Source organism: Ipomoea triloba, chromosome 2 (assembly GCF_003576645.1).
Source record: "Ipomoea triloba cultivar NCNSP0323 chromosome 2, ASM357664v1".
Lineage (NCBI taxonomy): Eukaryota > Viridiplantae > Streptophyta > Magnoliopsida > Solanales > Convolvulaceae > Ipomoea > Ipomoea triloba.
Genome location: NC_044917.1, coordinates 4,136,747 through 4,146,997, shown reverse-complemented (window position 1 = coordinate 4,146,997; position 10,251 = coordinate 4,136,747). Strand labels below are relative to the sequence as shown.

At 37.2% G+C, this 10,251-nt stretch overlaps 1 long non-coding RNA gene across 1 annotated transcript; it reads left to right on the top strand.

Moving 5' to 3' along the window:
* The first annotated feature begins 8,323 nt into the window (after positions 1-8,323).
* On the top strand, positions 8,324-9,123 carry LOC116011345. The gene is made up of 2 exons (XR_004097009.1): positions 8,324-8,742; positions 8,862-9,123. It is a non-coding gene; the product is annotated as an uncharacterized LOC116011345 (long non-coding RNA).
* Positions 9,124-10,251: the final 1,128 nt, after the last annotated feature.

Here is a 10,251-nt window from a genome sequence, read left to right as displayed (position 1 = left end):
GGGGGGGGGGGGGGGGGGGGGGGGGGGGGGGGGGGGGGGGGGGGGGGGGGGGGGGGGGGGGGGGGGGGGGGGGGGGGGGGGGGGGGGGGGGGGGGGGGTAATCCACACCCTGTCGGTCTCTTGCGCGGATTTGGGGAGGCCGTTGATGATTGCGGATTGGTTCAGTTGCCCATGCGAGGTTATCCGTTCACCTGGGAGAGAGGGAAGGGTACGACCGAGTGGATGGAGGAGCGTCTTGATAAGGTTCTTGCCTCAGCTAATTGGTGCTCCACTGTTCCAGAAGCTAATGTTTTTAACATCCTTACTCGGTCATCTGACCATTCGGCCCTCTTCTTGGGGGTAGCACAGGATCGGGTAGGTGGTGTACGAAGGCCCTTCAAGTTCGAGATGGCCTGGCTGTTAGATGAAGGTTATAGAAGGCAGGTGGAGGATGCATGGCAGATTGGCAGGGCTGGGGGTCTACTTGATTGCCTGTAGGTTTGTGGGGACAGGTTACACTCCTGGGGTGGTGACCACTTTCACAAGTTTGGAGAGAAAATAAAGACTTTGCGCAGAGATCAGAACCGGCTTCGGGGTCTCACTGATCCCACATCCCTAGCGGAGTTCCAGCGATTGGAGCAAGAGTTGAGTCGACTGGAGGCCCAAGAGGATGTGTTTTGGAAGCAGAGAGCCAAGCAGCACTGGCTCCAAGGGGCGGATGCAAATACGAAGTTCTTTCACAGGTATGCTTCTGCCCGTAAAAGAAATAATTTTCTATCTAGATTAAAGAATGATTCGGGTGTGTGGGTCGAAGGTGATGGTCTGAAAACTATTGTGCTTGATTACTATCACAATATTTTCACGACAAATGTTGTTGCATCTTCTGTGGATTCCTTTATGTCCTCTGTTATCCCCCGTGTTTCGCAAAGTCAGAATGAGTCTCTGCTCAAACCTTTTGAGGTTGAGGAAGTCAGGACTGCTTTATTTTCTATGTTCCCTGATAAATCCCCAGGTCCAGATGGGATGAATCCAGGGTTCTATCAGCATTTCTGGGATGTAGTAGGTGGGGATGTGTCGGATTTCGTGGTAAATTGTTTAAATAATCGGTCCTTTCCGGAGGGCCTTAATGATACTAATGTGGTTCTTATCCCGAAAAAGACCAGTCCAGAGTTGGTGTTTGATCTCCGCCCTATTGCTTTATGTAACGTGGTCTACAAGATTATGGCTAAGATGGTGGCCAATCGTATGAAACCCCTGTTAGGCGATATAATTTCTGAGTCACAGAGCGCTTTTATCCCCAACAGATTGATTACTGATAATATTCTGATTGCTGCGGAGGTTAGTCATTATCTAAACAGGAAACAGAGTGGCAGTGTAGGCTGGGGGGCCCTCAAGCTTGATATGGCTAAAGCCTATGATCGGATGGAGTGGCCCTTTCTTCGCAAAATGTTGGGGGCATTAGGTTTTGCAGCTGAATGGGTTAACTTAATTATGTTATGTGTTACCACGGTTTCCTATAACATCATGATTAATGGAGAGGTTGCTGGCCAGGTCACCCCCACTCGTGGTATAAGACTAGGTGACCCTCTATCACCTTACTTATTTATTATTTGTGCGGAGGGACTCTCATTATTGCTGCAACAGGCCGAGTCACGTGGTTTGTTTCATGGGTGTAGAGTTGCTAGGGGGGCACCTCCAGTCTCTCACTTGTTTTTCGCAGATGATAGTCTTTTGTTCTTCAAAGCAACAGGTCAAGAGGCGGAGGTGATTAAGACTTGTTTAAATGAATATGAGAATATGTCTGGGCAGGCAGTGAATTTCCACAAATCAAGTATTTGTTTCAGCAGGAATATCGCGGAAGTGGACAGGGAGGAGGTTGCATCAATTTTAGGGGTCAATCAGGCTTCCAACTTTGGAAAATATTTGGGTTTGCCATCTTTTGTAGGGAGAAACAAGAGAGCTGTGTTTTCGTATGTTGAAGATAAAATAAGACACAGAATTGGTTCGTGGAACAAGCGGCTCCTGTCTCAGGCTGGGAAGGAAGTACTGTTGAAAAGTGTAGCTCAGTCAATGCCTACCTTTTCAATGAGTGTTTTCTTACTCCCTGATTCAGTGTGTGTTTCTATTGAGAGGGCTATGAACCGTTTCTGGTGGGGGACAGGCTCTCAGAGGAGTATTCATTGGAAGGCATGTGATCGTTTATGTGTCCCTAAGAAGTACGGAGGTCTAGGCTTTAAGGAGTTACGGGCTTTTAATTTGGCAATGCTAGGCAAGCAGGCTTGGCGGTTTTTGACTATGCGTAATTCCTTAGTGGCAAAAATCTACAAGGCCAGGTATTTTCCACGAACCTCGTTTATTGATGCTACAATTGGTAATTGCCCAAGTTTCTGCTGGCGCAGTGTTATGGCCGCCCATGAGTTGATTTGTAGTGGAGTGAGGAGAATAGTGGGTAATGGCTCGTCCACCTTAATCTGGGGTCACCCCTGGTTGCCTGATGACTCCTGTCCAATGGTTCAGACAGAGATGCCACCATCTCTTAATGGTTCCTTAGTGTCTGGCCTAATTGATCCGACCACCAGTACTTGGGATCAGGAAATCTTGCATGATATCTTTATTCCCACTGATATACAGCGCATCTTGAGGATCCCCATCAGCCCGGCTTATGAGGATTCATGGTTTTAGTATGGTAACCCCACAGGATGCTACACGGTAAAAGATGGTTATAGAAACATTGTTGGTGAATTCGAAGGTGATCCAGGGGCTTTCAATAATTGGCTACATTTTTGGAAAATTAGAGCTCCTCCAAAGTGGAAAACTTTTATTTGGAGAGCTATCTCAAATATCATTCCCACTACTACGAATCTAATTTTAAAGAGGGTAGAGATAGACCCTACATGCCCAATGTGTGGGTTGGACAATGAGGATACAATGCACTCTCTTATTTTGTCTGATTTTGCAAAATTAGTTTGGCATGAGTCTTCAATACCCATCCACAATGTGGTGGGGCATGATTTTTGCATGTGGTTCTCCAATGCTATGCATATTCTCACGGAAAGGAGTTTACTTGTGGTTATGGCAGTGCTGTATCAACTGTGGAAGGCACGAAACGGCGCCGTCTGGGATCGTTGTTTGCTGCGGCCCAAGACAATGTGGATGAAGGCGAAGGTGGCGGCCGAATCATGGCGGCAGTTCCGCATGACGTCCACTCCAGTCCAGGTGCATGCGCTCCCAGCTGCTGCCGCACATGCTGTTGCTCCATCCCCGACAGCTGCACTCCCGGTTCGTTGTTACTTCGACGCAGGATTCCAGTAGACATCCAAACGAGCCACCATGGGCGCAGTGCTCTTTTCGCTGGATGGGGAGTTCCTAGCCGCCAGATGCGGACCTATGTCCGATTGCTATTCCCCCCTCATGGCTGAGTCTATGGCATGCAAGGAGGTGTTGTCTTGGTTGAAGGATCGCGAAGTGTCTTCTGCGGAACTCTACACCGACTGCTCTAACCTACAGAGCCTACTAGCTTCGAATAATTCCTTTGTTTATTCTTACGTTGCTTTATTTATAGATGCTTCTAGGACTATTATGTCATCGTTTACTTCTTGCTCAGTTAAATTAGTCACTAGAACAGCTAATCAAGCTGCTCATGCTCTAGCTGCTGCGGCCTTTTCACAGGCTAGCTCTTTGTATTGGGATTCTATCCCTCCTGACTTCGACTTTGCTATAATACACCAGTTTTCGGTTGGTTTTCAAAAAAAAAAAAAAACATGTCAAATCATTAGTTAAAGAAAAATTTATATAGTTATATGTTTACTGGTAAAATAACCCAATTGCACATGCAATTTTTGTTTATTCGATATTACAATTGTAAATTTTTTTGTCCCTTAGCATGATCAACAAATTAAACTTACAAGTTCATTGAATTACTCGATACTCTTCTTTTTGTTTTTAATAGCAGAACGAGTGTTTTTTTTTTTTTTTTTAATAATCTTTTGAAATGTCTTCTCATTCCAATAAATTTAAAAAATCTTTTAAATTTTTCTAAAAAGAAGAAATAATGAAAGAGATGCTAAGGAAGTATCGTAAAGCTAGCAATCAATACTAGCATATAATATAGTCTAGTGCCATAGAAACCTTCAAATAATGGGTAAAAATGTCAACAATATAATAGTGATTGATCTTAATTAAGGCTTCTTAAACATGCCTAAAGTTTGATACTCTTGGGTTATTAACTTTGAGTCTCGAATTTAAGGACACCTTATTGTTCCTGTCCTGGCAAATTGGTGGAGAAAATAAATTGTGGAATGTGCCTCAACTAGCCTATAGGTCTCAAATGTTTATACAGTAGTGTTTACAACAAGATCAATTTTATATCTCTTTTTTTTTTTTTTTGACAATTGCTAGCAAAGTAAAATTTATAACATTTTTTGCATTGGTTGACAAGTTAAGCCATTAATACTCTTGGATTATTGTTCACCCTCCAAGTAGCTAGCAAATGTTCATATGGAAATTCCTTGTAACATTTCATAACAATAAGATCAATTTCATACCTTTTTTTTAATATATATATAGCAAAGCAAAATTTATACTCCATCCATAACATTTTCTGCATTGGTTAACAAGTTAAGGTGTTAATACTCTTGTATTAGTGTTCACCATCCAAGTAGCAAATGTTCATATGGAAATTCCTGGTAACATTTCATTGCTGCATGACTTTTCATGCTGAAAAAATAAAATCCAGAAATGAATTATTACAAGTTTGAATTACTTGAGTATATTCTGTTGGAAGAAAATGCCAAAATGGTTCAGAATCAGTGCAAATTTTAGGGGCATAGCTTCTTCGAGAATGCTGACAATATGATGAATTGACGACTCAAATCCTTGAAGGACAACATATGGTGTCCGAATTAAAACTTTTTTTAGGGTTTTACACGTGATTTTATACAATTATCTCGCAATAATGCTACCATATAAATATAAACAATCATGATATATCACATATCACATCATACAACGTGTAAATTATTTAGTAAATATTAATCCGATATCTCAGAGTTTTAATCATCTTTATCAACTCAACCAATCCCAGTTGATATATATTCTACTTTTATTTTTTCTTTTAATTTGTTCAAACTCGAATGCAAGAAATCTGGTTAAGTTAGAAGAAATGTCCGTCATGTTATTCACATCCTAATGGGTTAGCACTTAGTTGACATATATTATTAAAAAAAAATGATAGATTTACTTCTGATTCATTATAAATTTATGCCAAACGTTACGTTTATGATTAGTTAATTTTTAAATTATGAGATCCATTTATTAAACAGTAAAGCAATTATAGCGTTAGGTGAGATTTTTATAGTTAAGGTACATAAATGAAATATTAGTCTATTATTATTGAAAATTTGCTAAGTTTCATTTCAGTGCTGAGTAAGTCAAATTGGCTTTTTGTTTCTGGCTTCTTTACATGTTTTTAGCATTTCCATTAGAAAAAAATCAATTTCTATCAATTTCTTTTATTTGCGAGAAAGTTCAGTCTCTTTTAAGTAAAATTCACCTTAAACTTTTCAGGTAAACTTAGACTAATCGGTTCAAATCAAGAATGATAAGTAAACCCGTCTAGATCGTCCATTAATAATCGGCTCAAATCAAAAAGACTAATAGACACTTAGACAGCTCTCACATGGTCAAATTAATTTAGAATCTTTTATTATTAAGTCGACCAACTCAGTTGATGTTATCTAAACAAAATCATTCTCTTTTTAATATGAATTGTAATCAATTGATTTTGAATCCTTGCACTAAAATTGTCAACAACCTTTTAACTTAATGATAATGATAAGATCGAGAAATGTCATTTTCCTAGTTGAGAGATAACATTACATATATTCATTGCATTGATATAAAAAAACAAAGAAAACCTGTCAAACCACAAACCGCTCAACTCGTATGTATGTGAAGAAAAGAGTTTCTTGCAAAACTTTCTATTAATGTTATCTGTTATTTGACGTAATAAAGAAGCGCCAAAGGTAAAAGGCCAAAGAAGCTAAAGATAGGGAAAGATAAACACTTCAAATATTTTCGAGACATAAATTAAAATTAGCGACGGAATATTTTTTTTTAATCAAATATTCAAATGTTGATGTGTCATATATATTTCATTATTTTTAGTTTATTTATTAAAAAAAAAATTCCTATTGAATTGACGAATAATAACATATTATGCTAACATCTTAGTTAAACATTTTCGTATAATGAAGTCCATTATTATAATATTATATGCTAACAATTAGAGGTTGAGTTGAAAAAATATGGGTTTTGTATAATAACATTCAACAATTGATGAAATGTTAATTATCTGTTTTTTTTTAATAATAAGGATTAATTTAAGGTGTCAATTAACACGGTCTCTTTTATATCAATTACAACAATGCATGCATAGGTTTGGTTGCACTAGGTATTGTTGTTTGGGAAAACTAAGGTTAAGTCCACTATTGAAACATGACGCTATCTAGCAACTACGCCACACAAGTATAAAGAAATAAAGTTGAAATTCTAACTCGTTACTAACTATAACTTTTGACATAGTGATAAAACATTTTATTTAGCAATTGATATCAAAGAAATCTAAGCAAGGCTATGTATAATTGTGTAGTTGAGACTTGCAGGTGCTTGGAGAGATGGTTGGACAAATACTTGACCCCTTAACATTATCCATAGTATAAAAGATATACGTGCTATTTAACATCTTAAAAATTTACATACACAACAACTATATATAATTCAAAACCTATGTAATAATTAACTCGCTCGCTTTGTTCATACTCAAAATTGTCCTCACTAAAAATTATTACCATTATTGAATAACACACTAAAACAAGTACTAACCTTTTTTTTTTTTTAAATATTCCTTAACAAAATAATAATTGAAGAGACTTAAGCACCAAATTCGGACCAAATAACCTCAAAGGTCATCCATCCGAGAAAAGCGATCATTAGTTACGTTGTCTCAAAATCTAGATAGAATCTCTTGGGTGGGTCTGCCGATTTTGATTTGTGTTGTCATGTTATCACTAGAGACAAAAGTGGTTAAAACTTAAATGGAAGTCTGATGGGAAGTATTCCCCACAGTCCCACACAAATTAATCAAAACAAGGCAAAACAAAAGTAATTAAAAGCATTAAACATAAGATGATGATGCTACGATGACGCTTTCTTTACATCAACACGACTAACGTAGACATACTGTATATGGTATGGCCAATTGGCCATTGTTCTACTTAGGATTGTGAAGAAAAGTCTAATGATCACAAGTTTTAATGTTGTAGGTTTTTTTTTTTTTTTTAAGAAAGAAAGGGGGAAAAAAAAAGAGAGCAAACTAATACAGAATCGGACATGGTAATTTGGCGATGATTTGCAGATGAGAAGAGTTAAAAGTAGAAACAGAGCTACTAGTAGGTATCTATAGTACTTGCTACTACATTAGTATAGCAGTGGCTTGCATGCATGCAAACCATTTATATATGGACGCTTCCCCGTGGGACCCAAATCACTAAATGCTATCCTTCCGCATTAGATTTTGGATGGATTGTTATCTATTGGTATCACACGTACTCGTATATAAGTTTACTGAAGCACAAAGAATTTCAACAGTCACTTTTATTAAGACTCGAACTCATTTTGTATATCGGGTGTCAAGATCACAAGATCAGGTCAAAGTTATAATTAATAGTGATTGTATAACTTTATTTATTTATACTTACTTAGCAATGGTTCAAACCTATAACATAGTCATAGAGATGCTATTAAGCTATAAGCTACTTAGTTGATTAATTGATTATTTAATTAAGAGTTTTTTTTTTAAAAAAATTAAATAATTAACCAATTTGCATTTTCCTCATGCTAGAGATTTGTAATGCAACTTGACATCCTCATCTTCTTCTCTCTCTGAACCCACTTTTCACCTTCTCCTCCGCCTCCTCCAATCCACCCTATTTCTTCAATTCTTGCAAGGAAAATTTCTAACATAATATAATTCCGTACTCTATTTACCGGTCGGGATGTAATTATAGAGCAAGTAATTTAATTACCAAGAAGGTAAATCGGGCTTAAACCAAAATGATTAATAATCCCTTTTACAGAAAGTCAAACTTAGAAATATTGTGGTTATCAAGCTAACTAATTTAATCAACTTGGCTGTGTTAGTTGCTCCCATTAAAATCATAATTTTGAGTGTGTATATAATTAAAAATGAACAGAATACATTCCACAATTCACTGAGTGAGACTCCCTCCCAGCCACGGAATATATTTTCTATACGCTTAATTAAATATAATAATATATATTCTTCTTGGATCGGCAGCCAGGCCAGAACTGGTAAGAGAAGTTCAACTACCACCTAGCTAAAACTTAAACCCATATTATATTCATCCTTCCTGGTGCAGCTAGCTAGCTATTTCATATTTGCTGCTATGTATTCCAGAAATGTCATGGCAGGGAAGAATTGAAGAAGACGACGACGACTGTGAATATAATTATGTTGAGAGTGACAGTAGAGAGATATTGATGCGATTCAATCTGAACATTTATGGTTAATCTATCAGCCATATATATGGTTTTGATTGAGCCGCGTCAATATCTCTCTTTCAACCATCTGTCCTTACTCCATCCATCTCAATGCCGGAGGATAACGACGACGACGCCAATAACAGCGACTCCGATGATGATGGTAGCTAGCTACAGCTCAGCTAGTATAGGAACAATTTGCAGGTAGAGGATTTTTATTTAGCTAGGAATTATTTTGAGGTATATATGTTATTGGACCTTGTTTGGATATATGATGCTGCTTTCTGTTAATTGTTCTTCTGTTCTTAATTTTTGATTCCTAGCTAGGGTTTCTGTGTGTTGTTTGTGTAAGAAACTGATAGCACAAACACCGCCAAACTACATGTATATATATGGGAGCAACTGTTTTTACGCTGAGGAATATTTTGAGGAATTGTCCCCAGTTCTGTCTCGGATTTTAGTCATTTAATTTGCAGGTAGAGTTCATATGTTTCTGCCACCTTCTTGTAAGATAATGGAACTCCAAACTCCCTACCTTACCTTCTATGAATAGAGAAATATATATTAAAAAAATTTACAGATTCATAGGTTTGTTTTTAACAAAATTTTTTAGCACCTTTCTGAATCGTGACATTGATTTTTTCTAAAAAGTTGTATGTAGTCTCATAAATTACTTTTTCAGTGCTTCTTGGTCAATTAATTATTGCCTTCATTGGATCGTTGTACGTAAACAAAAATAGACTAATTAAAAACCATATTCTAGTCATCAAAGTTATAAAAATGAATGTTTTGGCAGATTTTATCTTCTTTCGTATGCTCCTTCCAAATTATGAAGATCACATTATATTCTCCAAGACCTTCTATTCTCTTGATAGGAATAGGGGAACTCCTTATACTCTTATCTCCACAATACTGAATTAGTTTGAATCCTAAACTTATGAGTTTTTCACTGCAGCTATTAGCACAATAAAGCTTCTCAACTTATTTTGTGTTGACTAGCTAGTTGACTTAGGCCAAACACAATCCTTGAATCTTCATTGACCATCTTATAAAAATCATGTTTCAAATTTTTTCAAATTAAAATTAGAAAATTAGTGTCAAGTATCTCCATTAAACTTACTTCTTTCCTCAACTATATGTTCTTAAAGACTCAACTTGTTCCAATATTTCTCCATGGTCAAAATCTCAATGGATAAGTTGATGGTATGTTACTATGTCTGGCTTTGTTTATTCAAGCTTTGGATGGGTGTTCTGTTGTAGGCGAGCTGTGACCAAAAATTGGGTCCGTTAGGATTCTTTTATCTTGTCCATGCTCATCTCATCTACTACAAGTTTTAGATGTTGTAGTAGGACATGCATGCCATGTCTCGAGCCCTATGGCAGACTATTAAAGTTGCTTTTGGATACTCATCCCGTACACGATCTCTAAGTCTTTACACCAATGGGATTCCACTACGAGTGAGTATCTTGGCAAAGCCAAGGTTTTGATAGGACATCTTGCAAAAGCTAACTGAACAATTAGTTTGGATGAACAAAATTTATATATGTTCAAAGGCCTTCGCCCTGAGTATCGTGCAATGGTATGCTCATTGACCACTAAATAACCTGTGATGATTGTTCAACTCAATGACTAACATTTTGTTCGTGACAAAGTAGCATCAAATAAACTACAAGTAAATTACATTTCTACAAAAAAAAAAAAAAAAAAAAAAT